The 24,742-nt window shown below is 45.8% G+C and overlaps 1 protein-coding gene across 2 annotated transcripts in view; it reads left to right on the top strand.

Moving 5' to 3' along the window:
* Window positions 1-14,853: 14,853 nt before the first annotated feature.
* LOC138353106 (macrophage mannose receptor 1-like) overlaps window positions 14,854-24,742 on the top strand; it is a 226,362-nt gene continuing 216,473 nt past the window's right edge. The window contains exon 1 of one of the 2 annotated variants that reach the window (XM_069305834.1): window positions 14,854-15,107. The gene's annotated coding sequence lies outside the window, so the exon portion shown is untranslated. The remainder of the gene's footprint in view (window positions 15,108-24,742) is intronic. The other variant, XM_069305833.1, reaches the window with a different exon arrangement.

A 24,742-nucleotide genomic window follows, 5' to 3' on the forward strand; every position in this document is an offset into this window, starting at 1 on the left:
TGGTTACAACACCTATGTTTTGTACCGTTTATCCATAGTAGGGAGTCGAGCGGACAGCACGCTGGACTTGTGATCCTGTGGTCCCGGGTTCGGTCCCAGGCACCGGCGAGAAACAATGGGCAGAGTTTCTTTTACCCTATGCCCCTGTTACCTAGCAGTAAAATAGGTACCTGGGAGTTAGTCAGTTGTCACGGGCTGCTTCCTGGGGGTGGAGGCCTGGTCGAGGACCGGGCCGCGGGGACACTAAAGCCCCGAAATCATCTCAAGATAACGTTTCGGTCCGTCCTGGACCATTCTCAAGTCGATTTGTGTCACAAATCGACTTGAGAATGGTCCAGGACGGACCGAAACGTCGTCGTCCCTTCAACTTCTAGTGTGTGGTCTGGCCAACATACTTCAGCCACGTTATTGTGACTCATCGCCTGCATCTCAAGATAACCTCAAGATAGTAGGTATACGTGCTATCATTTCTGGAGGTTGGGTAGCAGTGACATCATGTCTTAATTCAGCCCGCTCTCCTAAGATTTCCCAACGTCTAGAAACTGTCGTACTAAAGTGTTCTTATCCTAACCTACCAGAGGACCCAAAACAGAAAACGGGACAATACCTCACTGTCGCGAGTCGCTTTCATTTTCTAGTACGACAATTTTTGGCCTTAGGTAAAGTATGCTTCCAAATGACCTGCTATTAGGAGGACGGGTTGGACAGATGACCGGTAATGCAGCCTTGTTCTCAGCACGCGCGCGCGCGCTCTTCACCGCCTGTATGTGTGTATAACAATGGAGACTTCAGAATTAAAATATTGTTTCTGTTTAATATTTTACAACAAGGTGTAATTCTCCCGAGCACCTTGCAGTGGGAAGTGACACATTAACCACCTGTGGCATATTTATATTTTCTTGGTTAGAGGAATTCGAGTCTGTCTCACTTCTTATATATCTTAGCAACGTTAACCTGAAGTTCTGAAATGTTGGGTTAAATGCTCTTTCGATTTTGCTTATTTGACATTTTTATTAAAATACGATGATATTAATTGCTCGTTTGTATATTTTGTTAGTTAATTGTTATGTCTGGAGGCCGTTAATTAATTCTTTTTGATATATTCTCTGCCTCCTCCCTGGAAACACAAACCGAAACTGTCTCTATTTTCTGCTTGTTACAACTTGTAATAAAGCTGTTAAATCTTGGCTTAACGTGTTTATGACGTATTAGAACGTTGTTACAACTTGCTATATTGGTTGTTATAACTGGTTAGGAGGTGTTAAAACTTGTTCGAACGTTGTACCAACGTCGTAGTTTCGGAGTGTGTTTGGCGGGAGCTCCCCAATCCATGTACTTGTGAAACAGTTATTGCTTAAGGATGAACTAACAACTAGCCTCTGATGGCATGGAATAACAATAACTAGCTTCAGATGGTCATGGTAAGGACATTAACGATAGATTGTCCAAGCAATTCTGGTCTCCACTCTGGGAGACAAGAGACGCTCTGTGTGCGTGTTTCCACAACTTACTACATGTTCCAGAACGCAGTTAAGGAAGTAAGACTTCCTCAGTCTCCCACGTAGGCCCCAGCCAAGACACTCCTAATTTGATCGTCTTTCTCAATTTCAACAAGGACGGGGATGATGGAGGAACACAGGGAGCCAGACTGGATGTTTGCGCGCCGGAGTTGAGGCTGAAGGCGCCGCCGGGGACTAGACGGCTGAATAAAACACTCTTCAACTGTCAATTCAGACACTCTGCTCTGAAATATTCCCAGCGGTGAGCGAGGCTTCTGTCTCCGGCCGCTGACGGAACTGCAGGAGTCGATTTTTTTCGGGCACCGTTTTTCTTCGCTTTAGTTTGTAATAAACACATGAATATGATATACGAGCATAATATAGAAAGTGAAAAAAAAGAGACAAAGATGTAGTCACATTTACCCTTCAATCAATGCATCACTGCACAATGTTTATATGATAAAGAATGTGCCGCCCCGACTGCTTATTGAGAAGACAGAGCAACATTGCAGAATTGACGTTCCTAGATTGAATATTGCTCTATCTAAGCTATTTGTAAACGCATTGAACTCGTTGATTGCGAGTACTGTATTTCTCATGAAGGACAAAGCAATAAGACAACACCTGAGTCCAGAAATGACTACCTGTCTTAGCAGGTAACTTACTGAATTACGCCCCCTCCCCCCCACCTATGTTAGAAGTTCCTACCTGTCTTAGCAGGTAACTTACTGAATCACGCCCCCTCCCCCCCCACCTATGTTAGAAGTTCCTTATATGACTGTGTCAGAAGGTCCTTATCTGTGTCTTAAGTCTTTACCTGTGTCTAAAGGTCTCTACCTGTGTCTTGAAGTCTCTACCTGCCTTTTTACTTCTCTACCTGTGTCTACAGATCCCTACCTGTGGCAGTAGGTCCCTATTTTTATCAGGAGCTTCATATTGTAGATAGAGAGAAGTTTATGGAGATAAAAGTTAATGGAGATAACAGTTAACGAAGAGGACAGGTAATAGAGTTAAGGCAGGAAACAGTTAATGAATAAAACAGTTAATAGAGGGGAGGGGACAGTCTACGGAGAGAGTAGTTAATGGACAGAACAGTTAATGTAGAGGAAGAGTTAATGAAGAGTACATTTAATGGATACGACAGTTAACAGAGAGGAAAGCAAATTGACAGAACACTTAAGAGAGGTGACTGGAGTTAAATACCTTGCTGATGAGATGCACAACAGCACAGATATGTTAATATTTTGCAACCTCGGTACCCCAGATCATCAAGGACCTACGAAGATGGGCATTAAAATTAAATTGAATTTATAAATACGTTTATTGAGATATAAACACACACACACACAAAGAGATGAAATAACTCAAGCTATTCTCACCCCGTACAGTACAACGTGTTCATATATATATGTATAGACACACAGATAAACATGAAACATGCACATTTCTTCCTTACCCATACAGGGTGAAGTGGTCGGAACTCCTGAGCCTTAGAGGGAGGAGACTCGCTCATTGAAAGGGGCCGGACACAGGCAGCAGCTGTGCTGAGATTAATGCGCCATACCTCTAGCATGGCCGCCATGTGTTGCCATGACAACTAGTCTTCGCGTAGTGACAGGTGATCCAAGTCTTAATGAGACGCATGCCTCAGGTGACAGGCACTGGCACCTGAGATCAAGAGCTGAACGAAAGTGTCCGTACGTTGCTGTCTGGTTTGGGGGGGGGGGAAAAGAGAGAGAGAGAGAGAGAGAGAGAGAGAGAGAGAGAGAGAGAGAGAGAGAGAGAGAGAGAGAGAGAGAGAGAGAGAGAGAGAGAGAGAGAGAGAGAGAGAGAGAGAGAGAGAGAGAGAGAGAGAGAGAGAGAGAGAGAGAGAGAGAGAGAGAGAGAGAGAGAGAGAGAGAGAGAGAGAGAGAGAGAGAGAGAGAGAGAGAGAGAGAGAGAGAGAGAGAGAGAGAGAGAGAGAGAGAGAGAGAGAGAGAGAGAGAGAGAGAGAGAGAGAGAGAGAGAGAGAGAGAGAGAGAGAGAGAGAGAGAGAGAGAGAGAGAGAGAGAGAGAGAGAGAGAGAGAGAGAGAGAGAGAGAGAGAGAGAGAGAGAGAGAGAGAGAGAGAGAGAGAGAGAGAGAGAGAGAGAGAGAGAGAGAGAGAGAGAGAGAGAGAGAGAGAGAGAGAGAGAGAGAGAGAGAGAGAGAGAGAGAGAGAGAGAGAGAGAGAGAGAGAGAGAGAGAGAGAGAGAGAGAGAGAGAGAGAGAGAGAGAGAGAGAGAGAGAGAGAGAGAGAGAGAGAGAGAGAGAGAGAGAGAGAGAGAGAGAGAGAGAGAGAGAGAGAGAGAGAGAGAGAGAGAGAGAGAGAGAGAGAGAGAGAGAGAGGAGAGAGAGAGAGAGAGAGAGAGAGAGAGAGAGAGAGAGAGAGAGAGAGAGAGAGAGAGAGAGAGAGAGAGAGAGAGAGAGAGAGAGAGAGAGAGAGAGAGAGAGAGAGAGAGAGAGAGAGAGAGAGAGAGAGAGAGAGAGAGAGAGAGAGAGAGAGAGAGAGAGAGAGAGAGAGAGAGAGAGAGAGAGAGAGAGAGAGAGAGAGAGAGAGAGAGAGAGAGAGAGAGAGAGAGAGAGAGAGAGAGAGAGAGAGAGAGAGAGAGAGAGAGAGAGAGAGAGAGAGAGAGAGAGAGAGAGAGAGAGAGAGAGAGAGAGAGAGAGAGAGAGAGAGAGAGAGAGAGAGAGAGAGAGAGAGAGAGAGAGAGAGAGAGAGAGAGAGAGAGAGAGAGAGAGAGAGAGAGAGAGAGAGAGAGAGAGAGAGAGAGAGAGAGAGAGAGAGAGAGAGAGAGAGAGAGAGAGAGAGAGAGAGAGAGAGAGAGAGAGAGAGAGAGAGAGAGAGAGAGAGAGAGAGAGAGAGAGAGAGAGAGAGAGAGAGAGAGAGAGAGAGAGAGAGAGAGAGAGAGAGAGAGAGAGAGAGAGAGAGAGAGAGAGAGAGAGAGAGAGAGAGGAGAGAGAGAGAGAGAGAGAGAGAGAGAGAGAGAGAGAGAGAGAGAGAGAGAGAGAGAGAGAGAGAGAGAGAGAGAGAGAGAGAGAGAGAGAGAGAGAGAGAGAGAGAGAGAGAGAGAGAGAGAGAGAGAGAGAGAGAGAGAGAGAGAGAGAGAGAGAGAGAGAGAGAGAGAGAGAGAGAGAGAGAGAGAGAGAGAGAGAGAGAGAGAGAGAGAGAGAGAGAGAGAGAGAGAGAGAGAGAGAGAGAGAGAGAGAGAGAGAGAGAGAGAGAGAGAGAGAGAGAGAGAGAGAGAGAGAGAGAGAGAGAGAGAGAGAGAGAGAGAGAGAGAGAGAGAGAGAGAGAGAGAGAGAGAGAGAGAGAGAGAGAGAGAGAGAGAGAGAGAGAGAGAGAGAGAGAGAGAGAGAGAGAGAGAGAGAGAGAGAGAGAGAGAGAGAGAGAGAGAGAGAGAGAGAGAGAGACAGACAGACAGACAGACAGACAGACAGAGAGGCTGAGGTCTAGGAGAGTCGGCTGTGGGATCCATACGAGCCGGCTGTGGACTCCGTAGCACTGACTGGGGATCCATGAGAGCCGACTGGGAGTTCAGTATAACCGGCTTGTGATCCAGGAGAGTAGGCTGGGGGTCCTAGTTGAGCCAGCTGGGAGTCAAGGAGTGTTGGCTTGTTTTCCAGAGCAGCTGGTTGGAGGGGGGGGGATGAGAGCCGGCTGGATGTCCACGAAAGCCGGCTATGGGTCCAAGGAGAGTCGGCTGATGTTCCATAAGAGCCGGCCGGTTTTCAGAAGAGCTGGCTGGAGGTCCAGAAGGCCCGGCTGGAGGAATAAGATACCGTTCCTAATTTTCCCGACAGTTAAGTTTTGTCAGCGAAAAATCACGCTTTCCAGCAGCGCATAAACGCCTTTACTTAGAATAAAATGATCGGAGCGGCGCGCGTTACTGGCTGGGTGCCTGCTGGAGCCAGCCATCGCCCGTGTGAACCACCAGTAATATATTTAAGTGCAGTAATGAGGGCACACCAGCGCCATCGGCCTCCAGCGACGCGGCATTAAGGCATGAGAAAATGTGCACAATTGGCATTTGCATAATTTGAAGACGTCCCGGGCTCGCCCTCCTGCGGGAATAGTTAGTTGTGTGCCTCCAGGGAAAGGTCGTGAAAAGGTCCGCACTGGCAGGCACTGTGACTTGGGATAGGTCGTGAAGCCCAGCACTGGCAGGCACTGTGACTTGGGATAGGTCGTGAAGCCCAGCACTGGCAGGCACTGTGACTTGGGATAGGTCGTGAAGCCCAGCACTGGCAGGCACTGTGACTTGGGATAGGTCGTGAAGCCCAGCACTGGCAGGCACTGTGACTTGGGATAGGTCGTGAAGCCCAGCACTGGCAGGCACTGTGACTTGGGATAGGTCGTGAAGCCCAGCACTGGCAGGCACTGTGACTTGGGATAGGTCGTGAAGCCCAGCACTGGCAGGCACTGTGACTTGGGATAGGTCGTGAAGCCCAGCACTGGCAGGCACTGTGACTTGGGATAGGTCGTGAAGCCCAGCACTGGCAGGCACTGTGACTTGGGATAGGTCGTGAAGCCCAGCACTGGCAGGCACTGTGACTTGGGATAGGTCGTGAAGCCCAGCACTGGCAGGCACTGTGACTTGGGATAGGTCGTGAAGCCCAGCACTGGTAAGCACTGTGACATGACCTTTAGATACCTGGTTGACTACCAGAGACCATATAGGTAGGTCTCTGGGCACGAGCGTGTTCGAAGAGTTTTGTTGTTCTGTAATCGAATTTAGGGACGTTTTCCGGCGAGAATTGCGGAAATCAGGCGCTGGTGAGTGGAGGTGTTGGTATGCTAATCCCATCATTCTTCTGTTATAAAAATGAAAGCAGGATGAGAGGAGCGGTGGAGCATCAGAGATTGAGGTTAAGAAGACGACGAAAGGAAAGGGAATTTAGGAGTAGCAAGAATAGAGAGTGGGAAGGAGAGGAGGGAGAAGAATGAAGATGAGGAGGGAGGAGGAGGAGGTAGGAAGGAGAAGAGAGCTAGCAACAAGGAGTTGGTTGCAGATGCTGATGATCATGCACATGTATGAATGTGCATACGTGTGAATGCGCTCATGTACGTCTTTATGAGTAGAGGTGCATGTACACGTACGTGTGTGTTTACTATTTGTGTCTGCAGAATCGAGCTGTTAGCTCTTCTTCCCCGCCTTTCTAACCAATCTATTTTTCCTCTATTATGTCTACAACATATTGTCACGGTAAAATTTAAAGGAAGAGATTCGGCTTGCTCCATCATCACCATATTCTATCATATCACGTCTATTTAATCAAGAACTCCAGCCACAACAACAACAACTACTTTCCAGGGGCCAGATTCACGAAAGCACTTACGCAAACACTTACGAACCTGTACATCTTTTCTCAATCTTTCGCGGCTTTGTTTCCAATTATTAAACAGTTAATGAGCTCCGAAGCACCAGGAGGCTGTTTATAACAATAACAACAGTTGAATGGGAAGTTTTCATGCTTGTAAACTGTTTAATAAATGTAGCCAAAGCCTTCAAAGATTGAGGAAAGATGTACACGTTCTTAAGTGCTTGCGTAAGTGCTTTCGTGAATCTGGCCCCAGACGTCTAGACAATACCACCAGTCTACCTACCCTACTGCCCGTCACCCCACCTCGCACCTGGGTCGCTGGGAACTCACGCCATCCGAAACAAGCAGTTTAAGAGAGCCGGTTAATAGTTAAAGAAGAAACCAGCGTCATTTGGACTGCCGTCGCCGTGTATAAATAGGGCCACCTAGCCCACCAAGATCACGGGAGACATCTCCCGTCATGCAGGGTGCAGTCGCACCTCCACAGATCTCCAGTATCATCTATTGATACTGGTAATGGCTGAAAAGGGCCACCACTTACGGGCTATTCATGCCCGTGCCACCTTTTGGGTGGCTTAATCTTCATCTATCATTCAATCCACTAAGATTCAGGCTGTTCTTGAGTGCTGTGCTGAGTAGATGTGTTGACATACCCCGGTGTGGTAACATACCCCGGTGTGGTAACAGAGCTATTCAGTTTGTCTCGCAGTATTCCCGCGCCATATTTTATTTGCACATTAACGTAACGTAAATTTGATCATCTTGTTTGTTTTACACACTTTGTATTAGAGCCAAGCCGGAATATTTTGTTTTGTAATTTGTTTAGTTTCATTTTTCTATCAAAGTAAAGTATTTTTAAATGTTTTTTCCCCTGCTTTATCCTACAGTTTACCTCACTGTTGGGGAAGGAAAACCCTGATTGTAAACCTCCGCTGCCTTGCGGCCATACCCCTTTTTTGGGAAAGGCTTCAGGAGTCAACCTCGAGGAAAAATCTGGAGTTGGAGCCCCTAAGGCAGTTCGTTGTTGACGTCGACCTCGTTCTGGCAGCTCCTGCGACGTTGCTGGAACCATGTGTATTGGCATTTGTCTTTCTATTGGATAATTTCAGCAACGTGGAGAGGGGGGACCTGCTGCATGGGTTACAGCTTCTCTTCCATATCTATCTACCCAGGCTTTGCGCCCTGTCAGGGCGCAACTCCATAGTGTTCCGAGACTGATGGATGCCTACCACCTCACTGTGAAGACAACTTGCATTTTAACTTTTTTTTTTTTTTATTACTTTTTTTTGCTTTTGTGTGACTGGCATTCCATCTGCCTAGAGAAGCTGCAATACCATCTATTTTTCTCGTCACAATATATTTCTCTTTAACATACACATCCGAAGGAAGCAGCCCGTAGCAGTTGTCTAACTCCCAGGTACCTATTTACTGATAGGTGAATAGTGGCACCTGGGTGAAAGAAACTCTGCCCATTTGTTTCTGCCTCGTCCGGGAATCGAATTCGGTCCCTTAGGACTACGACCCCGGAGCACTGTCCACTCAGCCGGAAGGTTCCCCTAACACGGATTCACCTAGTTGTGCTTGTGGGGGTTTAGCTCTGCCCTTTCGACCCGCCATTCAACTGTCAATCAATCAACTGTTACTAACTACTACTAACTAATTACTATTCCCCCCCCCCAGGAAGCAGCCCGTAACAGCTGTCTAACTCCCAGGTACATATTTACTGATAGGTGAATAGTGGGATCAGGGTGAATGAAACTACCCATTTTGTTTCTTGCCGGCGCCGGGAATCGAACCACGGTCCACAGAATTACGAGTCCCGCGCACTGTCCACTCAGCTACCAGACCCCTGCCCGTGGGTGTATTCACCTAGTTGTGTCTGCAGGATCGAGCATTGACTCTTGGATCCCGCCTAAACTGTGTACTCACCTAGTTGTACTCACCTAGTTGTGTTTGCGGGGGTTGAGCTCTGGCTCTTTGGTCCCGCCTCTCAACCGTCAATCAACAGGTGTACAGATTCCTGAGCCTATTGGGCTCTATCATATCTACACTTGAAACTGTGTATGGAGTCAGCTTCCACCACATCACTGCCTAATGCATTCCATTTGTCAACCACTCTGACACTAAAAAAGTTCTTTCTAATATCTCTGTGGCTCATTTGGGCACTCAGTTTCCACCTGTGTCCCCTTGTGCGTGTGCCCCTTGTGTTAAATAGACTGTCTTTATCTACCCTATCAATTCCCTTCAGAATCTTGAATTCTTGAATCTTGTGTGTGTGTGTGTGTGTGTGTGTGTGTGTGTGTGTGTGTGTGTGTGTGTGTGTGTGTGTGTGTGTGTGTGTGTGTGTGTGTGTGTGTGTGTGTGTGTGTGTTTGTGTGTGTGCCAGCAGCCGAACACAGGGCTCCCTGGTGTCGACAGAGCCTCCGGACAAGTGGTCCAGGGAGTTGTAAACATTACAACTGGCAACGTCTCATTTGCATCTCCCTCCTCCACACAATCCTCCCTTGCAGTCTTCACTCTCCTCATTCACAATCACTCACATTGTTGTCCCTCACGCTCGCCTTCCTCACAATCCTTAAAAAATGAAATCCTCATTGCCCTTCCGCTCTTGATAGTGATCTACACCGCTCTGGACCCGCACTGTGCGGGTCTGGGTTCCAGGTGACTCTTCAATAATAACATTACAGGGTTATTATTGCTCTGAAAGTTCTCTGAATCCTTAATAACGTATCTATAGATGCATCTGCTTCCTGCTATATAATATATATAGCATATAGCAGCCAGATAACCCTGTTATATAATATATAGCAGGGTAGAACGCGAGAAAAAAGAAAATGTGAAATAAAAAAGGGCACTGGATAAAGAAAACGAGGATTAATCGGGGGTAGGAAAAGCAAAGAAAGTGAAAGAATTGAAGGAAGTTAAGGAAGCAGCAGAAGGTAGATGAGAAGAAATTGAGAGGAGAGAAAATGTAAAGGAGAGGAATGGAAGAGAATGGGAAGGACGCGAATGGAGAGGAAATACAGATGGGAGAGGCTGTGAATGTGGGAGAGGATCGCCCCTCCTGCTGGTGAACTGTATGAAGGGAAGCGTTATGCTACAGAGGTACGTGTTGTACAGAGGTACAGAGGTACAGAGGTACAGAGGTACGTGTTGTACAGAGGTACGTGATGTACAGAGGTACGTGTTGTGGTACAGAGATACGTGTTGTGGTACAAAGGTACGTTTTGTGATCTTGCTAGAGGCAGATGTGAGGTTTAATCTGGATCCCAACATTCGATCCCAACACATATGGCAACCACCATGGCTCTCGTAGTGGTTATCACGTCTGCTTGACACGCAGAAGGTCCCAGGTTCGGGCCCTGGCGAAAACAGCAAGTGTTACGATATATAGTATCGTGTTATTCTTTACTACTTCTTTCTTTACTAGCTTCTTTCTTTACTTTAATACCATATGTGTTGGGATCGAACTGTTGACAACCCAACACATTTAATTTAGGTTTATTCTGAATGATTATCCTAATGCTTCGTTGTACTACAACGGGGTACATGAATCTGAACAGGTGTCAGCCTCAGCCGGACCTGTTGTCAGGTGCGACACACCTCGTGCTGAGATCTGACAAAGGACAAGAAAATAAGATGGTATAAAACTTCATCATGGATATATTGTGATATATCTCTAATCACCTTATATACAATATTTTACATGTATAATTATAGGTGTGCATTGTACACAAGTACAGTTAAATATATATATATATAGAGAGAGAGATACTACGACCATGCTACGGACGTCTCTTCTCCGATTGATCTTCCCACTTATAAATCGTCTACTTTCCTGCAATTTGTACCGCTATCAGGAAAATCAGCGCGTTACCTCCACGCCGACCTCTAAATCTCAAAGCTGTTATCTTCCATAACTTTCAAGAACGTCGACCATGCCTCGAAGTCCTCTTCCTTCGTGAGGGTGGAGCACACTAACAGTTGGGTCCGTTGGTCACACATCCAAACGCGACGACAGCCTGTTGACTTAATGGAGGGGAGTAGATGTCTGTTTCACAAAAAAAACTTTCTTTCTTTACTACTTACTTTACTACTTATTCTTTACTGGCGGATTACTACTGGTAATACCACAACTGCTGGTAGTGTTACTCCTGGTAATACCACAACTGCTGGTAGTGTTACTCCTGGTAATACCACAACTGCTGGTAGTGTTACTCCTGGTAATACCACAACTGCTGGTAGTGTTACTCCTGGTAATACCACAACTGCTGGTAGTGTTACTCCTGGTAATACCACAACTGCTGGCAGTGTTACCCTGGTAATACCACAACTGCTGGCAGTGTTACCCTGGTAATACCACAACTGCTGGCAGTGTTACCCTGGTAATACCACAACTGCTGGTAGTGTTACCCTGGTAATACCACAACTGCTGGTAGTGTTACTCCTGGTAATACCACAACTGCTGGCAGTGTTACCCTGGTAATACCACAACTGCTGGCAGTGTTACCCTGGTAATACCACAACTGCTGGCAGTGTTACCCTGGTAATACCACAACTGCTGGCAGTGTTACTCCTGGTAATACCACAACTGCTGGCAGTGTTACTCCTGGTAATACCACAACTGCTGGTAGTGTTAATCCTGGTAATACCACAACTGCTGGCAGTGTTAATCCTGGTAATACCACAACTGCTGGCAGTGTTACCCTGGTAATACCACAACTGCTGGTAGTGTTACTCCTGGTAATACCACAACTGCTGGTAGTGTTACCCTGGTAATACCACAACTGCTGGTAGTGTTACTCCTGGTAATACCACAACTGCTGGTAGTGTTACTCCTGGTAATACCACAACTGCTGGCAGTGTTACTACTGGTAATACCACAACTGCTGGTAGTGTTACTCCAGGTAATACCACAACTGCTGGTAGTGTTACCCTGGTAATACCACAACTGCTGGCAGTGTTACCCTGGTAATACCACAACTGCTGGCAGTGTTACCCTGGTAATACCACAACAGCTGGCAGTGTTACCCTGGTAATACCACAACTGCTGGTAGTGTTACTCCTGGTAATACCACAACTGCTGGCAGTGTTACCCTGGTAATACCACAACTGCTGGCAGTGTTACCCTGGTAATACCACAACTGCTGGCAGTGTTACCCTGGTAATACCACAACTGCTGGTAGTGTTACTCTGGTAATACCACAACTGCTGGTAGTGTTACTCTGGTAATACCACAACTGCTGGTAGTGTTACTCTGGTAATACCACAACTGCTGGTAGTGTTACTCCTGGTAATACCACAACTGCTGGTAGTGTTACTCTGGTAATACCACAACTGCTGGTAGTGTTACTCTGGTAATACCACAACTGCTGGTAGTGTTACCCTGGAAATACCACAACTGCTGGTAGTGTTACCCTGGTAATACCACAACTCCTGGTAGTGTTACTCTGGTAATACCACAACTGCTGGCAGTGTTACCCTGGTAATACCACAACTGCTGGTAGTGTTACTCCTGGTAATACCACAACTGCTGGTAGTGTTACTCCTGGTAATACCACAACTGCTGGTAGTGTTACTCCTGGTAATACCACAACTGTTGGTAGTGTTACTCCTGGTAATACCACAACTGCTGGTAGTGTTACTCCTGGTAATACCACAACTGCTGGTAGTGTTACTCCTAGTAATACCACAACTGCTGGTAGTGTTACTCTGGTAATACCACAACTGCTGGTGTTAATATTACACTAACAACATAGATGGTATTTTTCTTAAGCAAAACAACCAGAGCAACACAAAGATAACACAACCACACGCTTCGTCAGATGCAAAAGAGAAAAGTTTTAATATGTTAACGAGAGCGAAGCAGCGGCGGTCATTTCATAAACAAAGTTTGGAACTTGGCAACAAGTTGCCTCAACTTAGGAGCCTAAACTTATATTAAGGTGGAGCCTTGATCCATTCCTTGATATAACACAACTTGTTTCACTGAAGAATTCACGTTGAACTTGGGGTTGGTTGTTGTATGGTTTGGTGAGTGTTGGTGTTGTGGTTGTTTTGTGGTGTTGTAGATGCTGGTTATGTGGTTAGTTGCTGATAGGTATGAGGTTAATTGTCATGTTGATAATGCTAATTTATGTTGTCGAGGACAGGGAGCCTGTATATATATTTATATGTTATGGTTAATGTTTGTCCCTTAACTTCCCTAGCCACTTAGGGGGGGTATAGGGTTTATATGTAGCTTCAGGGCACCAATCCCCCAGCCACAGGGCATGGCGAGAAGGCACCCCTAAGCATACCTAATTCCCTATCAAACACAAACTAAAATATCTAAAAAATGGTCAATGGTCATATCAAAATATCTAAAAAATGGTAGATGGTCATATCAACCCACAAGAGTTAAGATGATAATAATAACATGTAAAAATGAAAAATTCTTTTTTATTTCGTTTTTCTTATATGGGACACAGCACACACAGGGAGAGGTGCACAGTATATCATTAAAAAAAGAACTAATGCTGAAGGCAAAACAACAAGCAGCATACATGGAAAACTTGACTTGACAGCAGCATACATGGAAAACTTGATTTGACAGCAGCATACATGGAAAACTTGATTTGACAGCAGCATACATGGAAAACAATTCAAAGCATTTGCTCCTAGCAAGGCCCCGTAGCGAGAGGGTAGTCATGTATGCGCATGGGCGGTCCCTCTGGTCACCTTACCCACTCGTGGGCTCCGGCCAGGTCATCCACCCTCTTGTGAGAAACCATTCGGAGAAGTGGTACTCCAGATGACGACTCTGCTTAGATAGTTGGCTGCCAGCTATCCTGACTGCGGTTCATCTTAACAAGATTATATTGACCCTTATGCACCCAGTGCACGGTGATCCTGGGACTAAGGTGGTCTGCCCCTAGATGTGGTCTTGGACCATATTCTGTAGATGGAATATGTCCAGGTCAGGGCCTTTACAGAGCAAATCTTAAGGTCGCTCTTGGTGAGTCCCATATCCTGTAGACCACGCACACTCTCCTTGCACCATCCACCTCTCCAATTAAGGATTATAGAAGAGGCGGATGCTGTGTGCTTCCCGGATTGATCCTTCAATCCGGGAATATATCGGATTGAAGGATCAATATTGAAGGATCTCTAGGGTGCCGTACTTGTCGCACTTGCTCTGATGTGGACGGGAGAGTGGGAAGTTATGAGCAGAGACCTGGGTGTCTAATATGAAGGCCTCGTCACGTTTGCTAGCTATGATGTCAGACTTGCAGAAGGTCCCTCCATCCGGTATACGAACGTTCCACCTCGAAACCTCTTTGCCGCCGGTGGCCGGCTACGAACCGGGTGACATCGTCATGACGTTTCACCCGAGCCTCGTGTGTCTTGTGGCATGCTTGGGATATGTGGCCCAGGGTCCCTGGTTTCTGGCAAGCATCGCAGAAACCAGAAGCCTCGGATCTACCCCTAGCTGCTCTAGACGGAGTGGCTACAGCGTTTGCCCTACTCTAGATGGCATGAGCAAAATCTCCTCCGCTTAGCAGACGGGTACCGGATGAGGCCCTCCGGCAAGGTCGAGCTACGACTTTTATTCGAACCACAACGCTGTAAATGCTTCACCCACGTACTACAAATACAAATAATCATCAACAGAACCTAAACACCTAACCTAACCAGTGCCTAAATATGCACAATATGCTAATATATATTTATATTTGGGAAAATTCCTGTTTAATGTTTATCAATAAAGGCATTTGGCCTGTGTTGATAAGGTTGAGTTGCAGATGTGTGTAAGTTTGCGTTGATTTATTAAGTATTTACAATTCAGACTTAAAATGAAGTCCGTATATCTAGAGCAATATCTTCCAACACGGTCAAGTGGACTTTAATTAAATAGTGACATATTTTAATGTCAGCTTTTGACTTACATATTATAAATCAGGCAACCCCTTTATTTTGATGACGCGCTGGTCAAGAAACAGCCAATTGCTTCTCAGCCAACGAGTAATTTGCCTCGAAGTTCGGCTGTGTTCCGAATGAAACTGAAGCAGATACGGACAGTCAGTTGCTCACAAGCACTTGTGAGAGTAACATCGAGAGTAACTCTGTTTACGCTTGTGAGCGTCGGTACGTGTGAGTGATATCTATACCGGTAAAATAGGAAATAGTGAACTTATTTACGAAGTGCGTTTACACACGGGTAATTTTTCTTTGCTGGATATAACTGCATCACCAAGGTACTTAGCGTGGCCAGCAGCAGACAGAGGTAAGATAATCGAAATTTTAAATAGGTTTGCCGTTGAAAATTTTAAATAGGTTTGCTGTTTAAAATTTTAAATAGGTTTGCTGTTGAAAATTTTAATTAAGCTCATAATAGTTGCAGAATTGTTTTTTTTTTAGTTTATTTAGACATGAAGGTTCTTGACTCTTTCGTGACCTTTAGTTTCCAATATCGAGGTGTGCAGTATTCTAAATGGCATTGATATTGCAAATAAATTAAACAATGTTGCATAAGTGACATGTGGTGGTTGACATCGGCGTACAAGTTGACATCCTGGGACAAAAATCGTTCATCTCGATCTTTCGTTTTGTAAAGGTTTAATTTTAATTCTTCACAGGTTCATAGATATATGAACCTGTGCTTGCCCATACCACTGGCACTTGCCCCACCGACACTTGCCCCACCGACACTTGCCCACTGGCACTTGCCCATCGACAATTGCCCACCGGCACTTGCCCGTCGACAATTGCCCACCGGCACTTGCCCGTCGACAATTGCCCACCGACACTTGCCCCACCGACACTTGCCCACTGGCACTTGCCCCACCGACACTTGCCCACTGGCACTTGCCCCACCGACACTTGCCCACTGGCACTTGCCCATCGACAATTTCCCACTGGCACTTGCCCATCGACAATTGCCCACCGGCACTTGCCCATCGACAATTGCCCACCGGCACTTGCCCGTCGACAATTGCCCACTGGCACTTGCCCGTCGACAATTGCCCACTGGCACTTGCCCATCGACAATTGCCCACTGGCACTTGCCCATCGACAATTGCCCACTGGCACTTGCCCATCGACAATTGCCCACTGGCACTTGCCCATCGACAATTGCCCACCGGCACTTGCCCATCGACAATTGCCCACCGGCACTTGCCCGTCGACAATTGCCCACTGGCACTTGCCCGTCGACACTTGCCCACCGGCACTTGCCCACCGACACTTGCCCACTGGCACTTGCCCACCGACACTTGCCCACTGGCACTTGCCCACCGGCGACACTTGCCCACCGAAAACACTTGCCCACGGATTCCAGTGGGCAAGCTAAAGTAACTATACACATTTTGGCAGTTATGTTTCCGTTTTTTCTCGAAATTCTAGCGAGTGATGCGACGACCCCCGAAAATTAATCGCCGTGCGACGACCCCCCAAAAGTAATCGCCGCGCCACCTGGATGCACGTTCATAGACCACACTCCTGGCCCGGTTCGTATCCCTTCTCCTCCGTCACCCTCTTCGTGAGAGGAATATTTACTGGCATTTCTTCCGCCACTCTGCACCTGACATAGTTCGCTCGGAGCTGTTACTTCTTGCACGTCGTAGGATACGTCGACCAGCCTCTCTCTCTCTCTCTCTCTTTCTCTCTCTCTTTCTCTCTCTCTTTCTCTCTCTCTTTCTCTCTCTCTTTCTCTCTCTCTTTCTCTCTCTCTCTCTTTCTCTCTCTCTCTCTTTCTCTCTCTCTCTCTTTCTCTCTCTCTCTCTTTCTCTCTCTCTTTCTCTCTCTCTCTCTCTCTCTCTCTCTCTCTCTCTCTCTCTCTCTCTCTCTCTCTCTCTCTCTCTCTCTCTCTCTCTCTCTCTCTCTCTCTCTCCATTTAACAATCGCGTGTGAGCTTCTATGACCCAAGAGCTTGTTTGGGAGGCAGGGCGACTCGTAAACGTTTGTGTTGTGCGATCTGTAAATCTTTTTACCGCAAACCGTAATTAGACGTAGTCTTTAAATCTATTTACTCCAAACCGTAGTTAGTCTAAATCTTTTTACCGCAATCCGTAATTAGATGCAGTCTGTAAATCTATTTACCGCAGTCCGTAATTAGATGGTCTGTAAATCTATTTACCGCAGTCCGTAATTAGATGCATATTAAGTTGTATAACATTCATCTGCTTTATTGGTTTTATTATACCATGATGAGTTGACCGGCTGGAATATTGGATAAAGAAGCCTTAAGTGTATCGAGTATTTATATATTAGCTTCATGGATCATTTTTAATTCGACGTAAATATGTGTAACTTGGCATGTCTTATTGAAAACGTATGACTCTTGCAGGGGGTGGGTCTTGGAGGGGGTGGGTCTTGGAGGGGGTGGATCTTGCAGGGGGTGGGTCTTGAGGCATGAAGCTGTTGATTGCTGAACGCCATGTATTGTGGTTCCCAACTTTTGGGGATCCACGATATTAGGCAATAAGAAAACCCCTTTATAAAGGGCCTTAAACACACAACAGTAATGCCAATTGAGCTCAAATGGGTCAAAACTAGAAACGATTGAGTCTTCTCTGTTCTCTACCTTGTCCAGAAACTGGATAAACAGTGGTAGTGTGGGGAGTAATTATGTAGGGAAGCTCTGCATACTTCAGGTGGAAGCAAATTTTTACTTCGTTTAAGGTTTCATATCCACTGCTGTCGAGAAGGAATGATAGTTGCCTTGCTTGGTTAATCATGTGGCTATTTGTTTACTTTAAGGACTCGAACTTCATCTCCATGATGACAACTTCATCACTGAACACTTACCGTGTTGTCACATCTATATGCTAGTCCCCGTTGCAATATTATGCCGTCTAATTATCATTACCACCACCACGTTTTCTTCAGCCGTGTATATCTGCTGTTGTTTACCCAGGGGTAGATATTTGCTGCAACATGTCATTATTGGCTCTTAACCATTGTCATTTGTTTCTTCACGAAAAGGTTAAAGTTGAGTCATGAGCGTTAAGTATGAGCTTGAGGAATGCAGTGTAGTAGAGTTGATCAGAGTGCCTGGATCAACAATATAGGGCCAAGGTATGAGCTTGAGGAATGCAGTGTAGTAGAGTTGATCAGAGTGCCTGGATCAACAATATAGGGCCAAGGTATGAGCTTGAGGAATGTAGTGTAGTAGAGTTGATGAGAGTGCCTGGATCAACAATATAGGGCCAAGTACATTGCCCTGAGGTACGCTGGCACCAATTGAGTGACTTTAGATTCTGTTACATTGAGTGACCACCTACCCGTAGAGGTCTTGAAAGATTTTTTCTTTTTCACTTGGACTGGACGGTAGAGTGACGGTTTCGCTTCTTCCAGGTCGGCGTTCAATCCCTGACCGTCCAAGTTGTTGGGCACCATTCCTTCCCCCCCGTCCCATCCCAAATCCTTATCCTGACCCCTTCCCAGTGCTATATAGTCGTAATGGCTTGGCGCTTTCCCCTGATAATACCCTTTTTTCACCGTCTCTCAGGAACATGTATATTATGAATATTAATATTTTGAAGAACTAATTTGGCTGTTGTATACATCAACATGTATCACTCAATTGGAACACATCAGACATGATCGTATTAAAGTATCCATCATCACATTTCTTTCTTAGTCATGATCACTTCCTGATAACTCCCGTAGCTTCGTTACTCATGTGTAAAACTAATTATTTTCCTTGGACCCCCAGGAAATGTGTACAATATACGACAGCATAAGTTTGGAGTCCTCTGCATTAGAGTAGGACCATGTAAATGTAAGGTCTTTTAAAACATTACAAAAGTATTTTTCGGAGGATAACTGGATATTTACAAAAGCCGCATGTCACCTTCATTTTCAAATTACGTCCAAATTCGGCCATACGGGCAAACGGCCAAAAGCGACGTTCTTTTTAAGAGGACAGGTTGCGTCACCACGCACTGTGGTGTACAGAATGGTGGTTAAAACCAGCAATATCCCCTGAACTATTGCACCGGCACACTGGACAGGGTTTCATAAATTAGATTATGCATAATGAGTTGGGATTATTTGCGCCAAACGCGCTCAGGTCAATTTACGACGGCAGTAAAAATTTCACACATCTCTGTGGCCGGCCCGATAAACTCTCGGGGTATTAATGGGCAAAACTTCATTTTTCTTACATTCCACCAATCTGTTATTAGTGTCGGGGTAATTTAGTTTTTCCCCGCTAGAATGTTAATTTTCTTCTTTTTCATTGGAATTTTCCTTGTCACTGATAATGCGATACTTTCAAAACTCGATTCTTTTTCTTTCCGTTAAAATTTGTGATTAATTACAGCTGGTATTGACCGGCTTCGAGTGCGGTTACCATATAAAAGTTGTTGTCCCCACAATTGGTCTATATAATCTCTGTTGCGGTTTGTTCTCATTTGCATTCCTATATAATCAGATAGTTCTTATTCCCAATTTGTCTCATTCATTAAAGTTACTTATGGAGTTTTATTATATTCTCGTCATAGTCACGTCAACACATTTGTTCTCCTTCAGATAGTTATTGCTAAGAAGCAATACAAATTGGGTCTCTTTTACTGTGTTCGTTGCGGGTAATATTTAGGTTTGATATTCAGATCAGAGTGAGTGTGTAAGTCACGGGGGCTCCCGGGAACTGGCGGCTGCCTCCACGTTATTACCTCTGGAAAGAATTGCAATGAAAGAACCTTGTGCTAGATTATTAGTGTGTGTGTGTCTCTTCTCTCTCTGTCTCTCTCTCTCTCTCTCTCTCTCTCTCTCTCTCTCTCTCTCTCTCTCTCTCTCTCTCTCTCTCTCTCTCTTTCTCTTCTCCCTCTCTCTCTTTCTCTTTTTTTTTGTGCTTGAGGGGGATGAGCTCTGGCTCTCTGGTCCCGCCTTTAAGCTGTCTATCAACTGGTTCCTTGAGCCTATTGGGCTCTATGAGTTTGTTTTTGTCAGCTATTTGTACTAGTCTTTTTGTGTCTGCAAGATCGAGTTTTAGCTCTTGGACCCCCTGCCTTCCTAGCCGCCGGTTGTACAACGTAACGACTGATGACCTATTTTTTTTCCCTGTTATCCATTTCGATGTTGTAACTAGGGCTCAGCTTTTGCAATCTGCTTTGCAGTTCATTTCATTCTCTCATTATTCTTACGCTAAAAGAAAACTTTCTTCCATATACGTCTCTTCCACTTCTCAAACTTCCCCCGTCTTGTTCCCATGTTTTATTGGTATTCATTGTGAACCTTTCCTCTTTTTCCCCATTGTGTCAATCCTCTTACATCTGTGTCATGTCTTCCCTCTTTCTTCTCTAGTGACGCCAGGTCGTGTTCTTTGTCATTCTTCGTACCTTCTCCCTGGCAACTCTGGGTCGAGTCTCGTTGCAAACTTCTACACCTTTTTCAGGTTTCTTGTGTGCTTTTTAAGAGCGGGGCTCCAAGATGGGGCGGCATACTCTATAAAACTGGTCTCATGTAGGTGGCGTAGAGAGATCTAAATGCCTCCTTATTATGCTTTTCGAATGATGATTTGATTTGCCCGCATATGTTGTTGAAGTTGTTATATTTATATGTGCGTCTGGAATTAGACTTGGTGTAATGTCGAACCTACAATCGACTTGAGAATGGTCCAGGTCCGAAACGTCGTCGTCCCTTCACCTTCTAGTGTGTGGTCTGGTCAACATACTTCAGCCACGTTATTGTGACTCATCGCCTGCATTTGGTGTAATGTCCATTCCGAGGTGTTGCTCTTCAGTAGTCACAGGTCGGTAGTTTCCCTTTATTGAGCATCGTTCGTTTGGTCTCCTGTCGTCAGCTGTTGCCATTTCCTTCACCTTAAACTTGCAAGTGTTGAAATCCCGAAGCCATTTGTTGAACCAACTCTGCAGCGTGTCTTAAGTCCTCTTGGAGACGTTTACAATCCTCATGTCACAACTCTCTCTTTTTCCATTAAGTTTGCATTGTCTGTGAACATTCAAATATAAGACTCGACATAAGTAGATAAAAATTTAACATAATTGAGAAATGATATATAGGTCCCAGCACCGATCCTTGAGATACTCGGCTTGTTACTCTCCTCCAACCTGGCTCCACTGTGGCACTCTGACTCCTGTCTGTTAGGTATTCCATTACCCACATCAGTGCTATTTACTGCTAGGGGGATATAAGCATTAGGTAAATGGAAACGTGCCCAACCATTTCTGTCCCCACTCGGCAAGCGAACCCAGGATCCCGGATTGTGATTCGAGAATGAAGTAAACTGTACTAGAGTGCCATGTCAAAGGCATTTTGCATGTAAAGAAATATGGAAGCTGCCCAACCTTATGTTATCCATATTGTCGTTACTTTATCATAGAACTCCTGTAGGTTCGTTAGGCCCGATTTCCCTTCATAAAAGCCGTGTGGTTTGTTTACAAACTGTACTTAATTTCCTCGAGGTCTTGTTCGTGTATTGTTTCCAAGAGATACTTGTCATTCATACTGGTCTGTAGCCGCCTCCTTTATAACTCCACACTATATCAGCCGCCTGTGTGTGTGTGAGTGCATTCGTGTGTCTGCACACACACACACACACGAATGCGTAAGAGTTCGTGTGTGTGCGTGTGTGTGAGCGTGTGTGTGCGTGTGTGTGAGCGTGCAGTTCGTGCGTCAGAAGATATACCACAGAGAAATTTCCTGCTCGGTGCAGGTCTCATGACTTTTCAAATGTCTGATGCTTAAAAACATTGCAAGCTAAAGCCTGCTCGCCATGTTGCAGGGTGAGACCATGCGTGTCACCCCTCCATGATGCATGGCGTTGTAACACTATGTTGTTTAGTTGAGTCTAGCATGAAGGGGCCTCGTAGCCTGGTGGATAGCGCGCAGGACTCGTAATTCTGTGGCGCGGGTTCGATTCCCGCACGAGGCAGAAACAAATGGGCAAAGTTTCTTTCACCCTGAATGCCCCTGTTACCTAGCAGTAAATTGGTACCTGGGTGTTAGTCAGCTGTCACGGGCTGCTTCCTGGGGGTGGAGGCCTGGTCGAGGACCGGGCCGCGGGGACACTAAAGCCCCGAAATCATCTCAAGATAACCTCAAGAAACTGTGACATCAGTGAGTGTCCCTAAACAAAGGAACATTTACACCTTCAGTGTGTGTGTGTGTGTGTGTGTGTGTGTGTGTGTGTGTGTGTGTGTGTGTGTGTGTGTGTGTGTGTGCTAAGTTGGACCTTGACGCAAGAGATCAGGTCTTGTGGTCAACGTTTAATGACCAAGTTAGACACCACGACTAGCTAATCCTATAATTGTAGGGAGGGATGAAGGGTGGTCACTCATGCTCCTGTGGTTTCTCCCCCTCCCCCCTCCCCCCCCCACCAAAAAAACAAAAGAGCAGCCATCTGGTCTGTTTGATAGCAAGGATATCACGGTTATCCCACCCAAGCCATCTCACTGGGTGTACCATATCATTCAGGCTCCAAAATAGTGGCGTGAATTGAGAGTCAGGCAAATTTATTCATTCATTTTGAGATTGAAAAGATGTGAAGTTTCAACATTAAAGACCCGGACCCAAGCCTCTTTCTCAGCCCAGGTGTGGCCCAAGTCTTGGCTATAAAGGGCCAATATTCCCTCCAGTCGACTTGCTATCTTGGACCTCGGTGAGTGGAAGATGGTAGCCTACTGTCCTGTCGCCCAATGGCGCACGATAGCACAAAAATTACGAAGCGCGAGAGAGAACAAACAAGAAAACATATATCACATTCTGAAGTGTCCGGAGAACAACATTGCATAACAAATGCATGAACATGTCAAGAAGAAGAGAGATGAATATTTACTTAGGGACGGAAACTTGGGCAGCAGCACGGGGGTCGGGCGAAGCCTCGTAAGGTAGGGAAACATCCCCACGTGACGGGGAAACTGGAGAAGAAAGTCCCCTGACCACGTGAAAACGGGGTGTTACTAGAATTGAATTTTACAGAAAGGTTTTCATGTCCTCTGCGAGCTTTTCAGTGATGGAGAAACTTTCTTTTGACCAGACTGTAGCAATTTGTTAGCGAATGTGAAGCTGCGGGGAAAGGAGGAAGGGGAGTGGGTAGGGGAGAGGTATCGAGGTGGAAGGGGTGAGGAATGGGGATGATATTGGGGTTGACGGAATGGAAGGTGACGCAGAGGAGTGATGGGGATAGTTCACTGAGAACAACTGTGGATGGTAGTGTGGAGGAGAGGGACAAGGGAAGGCTATGAGAGGTGGATAGAGAATAATTGATTTATAATGGGTGTGAACTAAGAGGTAGAATGAGAGATGTCGACCTGGTCATGGCACTGTGCCAGAGTTTAACTATCGCACCACAGCTGACAGTGGCACTGTGCCAGAGTTTAACTATCACACCACAGCTGACAGTGGCACTGTGCCAGAGTTTAACTATCACACCATAGCTGACAGTGGCACTGTGCCAGAGTTTAACTATTACACCACAGCTGACAGTGGCACTGTGCCAGAGTTTAACTATCACACCACAGCTGACAGTGGCACTGTGCCAGAGTTTAACTATCACACCACAGCTGACAGTGGCACTGTGCCAGAGTTTAACTATCACACCACAGCTGACAGTGGCACTGTGCCAGAGTTTAACTATTACACCACAGCTGACAGTGGCACTGTGCCAGAGTTTAACTATCACACCACAGCTGACAGTGGCACTGTGCCAGAGTTTAACTATCACACCACAGCTGACAGTGGCACTGTGCCAGAGTTTAACTATCACACCACAGCTGACAGTGGCACTGTGCCAGAGTTTAACTATCACACCACAGCTGACAGTGGCACTGTGCCAGAGTTTAACTATCACACCACAGCTGATAGACAACTGTCTGTCCTGACAGACATTTGCTGTTGCTGTTCCTGACAGCAACAGCTGTGTTGCATCAGGAACAGCGTCTGTGCAGATATACTAGCTGAAATATCTCATTTAGCTAATTCATATAATGATGCTAAACTCACGGAGGTAGGTGACTAACACAGTCTCGACAAGATGCATATTTTTATCTACTGAATATTTTTGCGAGTTGAAAATTTATACAATTCAGCTGTCAGTGATGAATTTAATTATAATTGATTTAATTACCTTTAGATTTTTTTTCGTGAGGTGGGAGAGGATAATGAAGGTTTTTCCATTGATGATGTAAGTGGTCACATCTGTCTGTGGTCGTAAGTGGTCGCACCTTCCTGTCTGCCCCCCACCTTCAGTGTCTCACTCATATATTGGTACTGCCGGTGAAAACGTAAACCTGTTTAGAACACATCTTAAACTGGGAGAGGGTCACGCTAGTTACAGGGTCCAGTTTAAGTGTGACACAGATTTAACCGCGTCACACAGAGACAGAGAGACAGAGAGACAGACAAAGACAGAGTCGTCCCACACCCTCTGGGAAGTGACTGGAACCCTGAGAACTAGCCCCCAGCGCGCCCCAGGGGGCCATCAGCCACAAGATATCGGCGTGAGGCAGGTGAGAACTGTGGCTACCAGTCTTAGTATCACCCTGGCATTCTGCCCTCCCAATATTGAGAAGAAATTGCCGTTGTAAATTTCTGGAAGAGCGAACTCACCATTGTGTGGCGTCGCAATTTAGGTATGAACGACGCTGTTAGGGGCTTCCAATGCACAAACAGATGCGCGTATTGTGTTAGTTTTTTTCCTTAGAGGACTGCAGGTGGTCCCCTCGCCTGGAGAGGAACACTCCAAGAAACTTTATACTCAGGACCACGAGTTATATTTTATATGCAACTGTAATTTTCCGTTTTTATTTAAGTGGCAATTAGTAAATATTGTGGATAAATGGCGATGCTTTGAGGATATTTTATTGGTGAGGAAACTCCTAGGTAGAGACATTATTGAGGGGGGGGGGAGAGGGGGGGTAGGACCCCCCATAGAGGCTCAATGTATCTATAAGG

The sequence above is a fragment of the Procambarus clarkii genome, chromosome 56, assembly GCF_040958095.1.
Source record: "Procambarus clarkii isolate CNS0578487 chromosome 56, FALCON_Pclarkii_2.0, whole genome shotgun sequence".
NCBI lineage: Eukaryota > Metazoa > Arthropoda > Malacostraca > Decapoda > Cambaridae > Procambarus > Procambarus clarkii.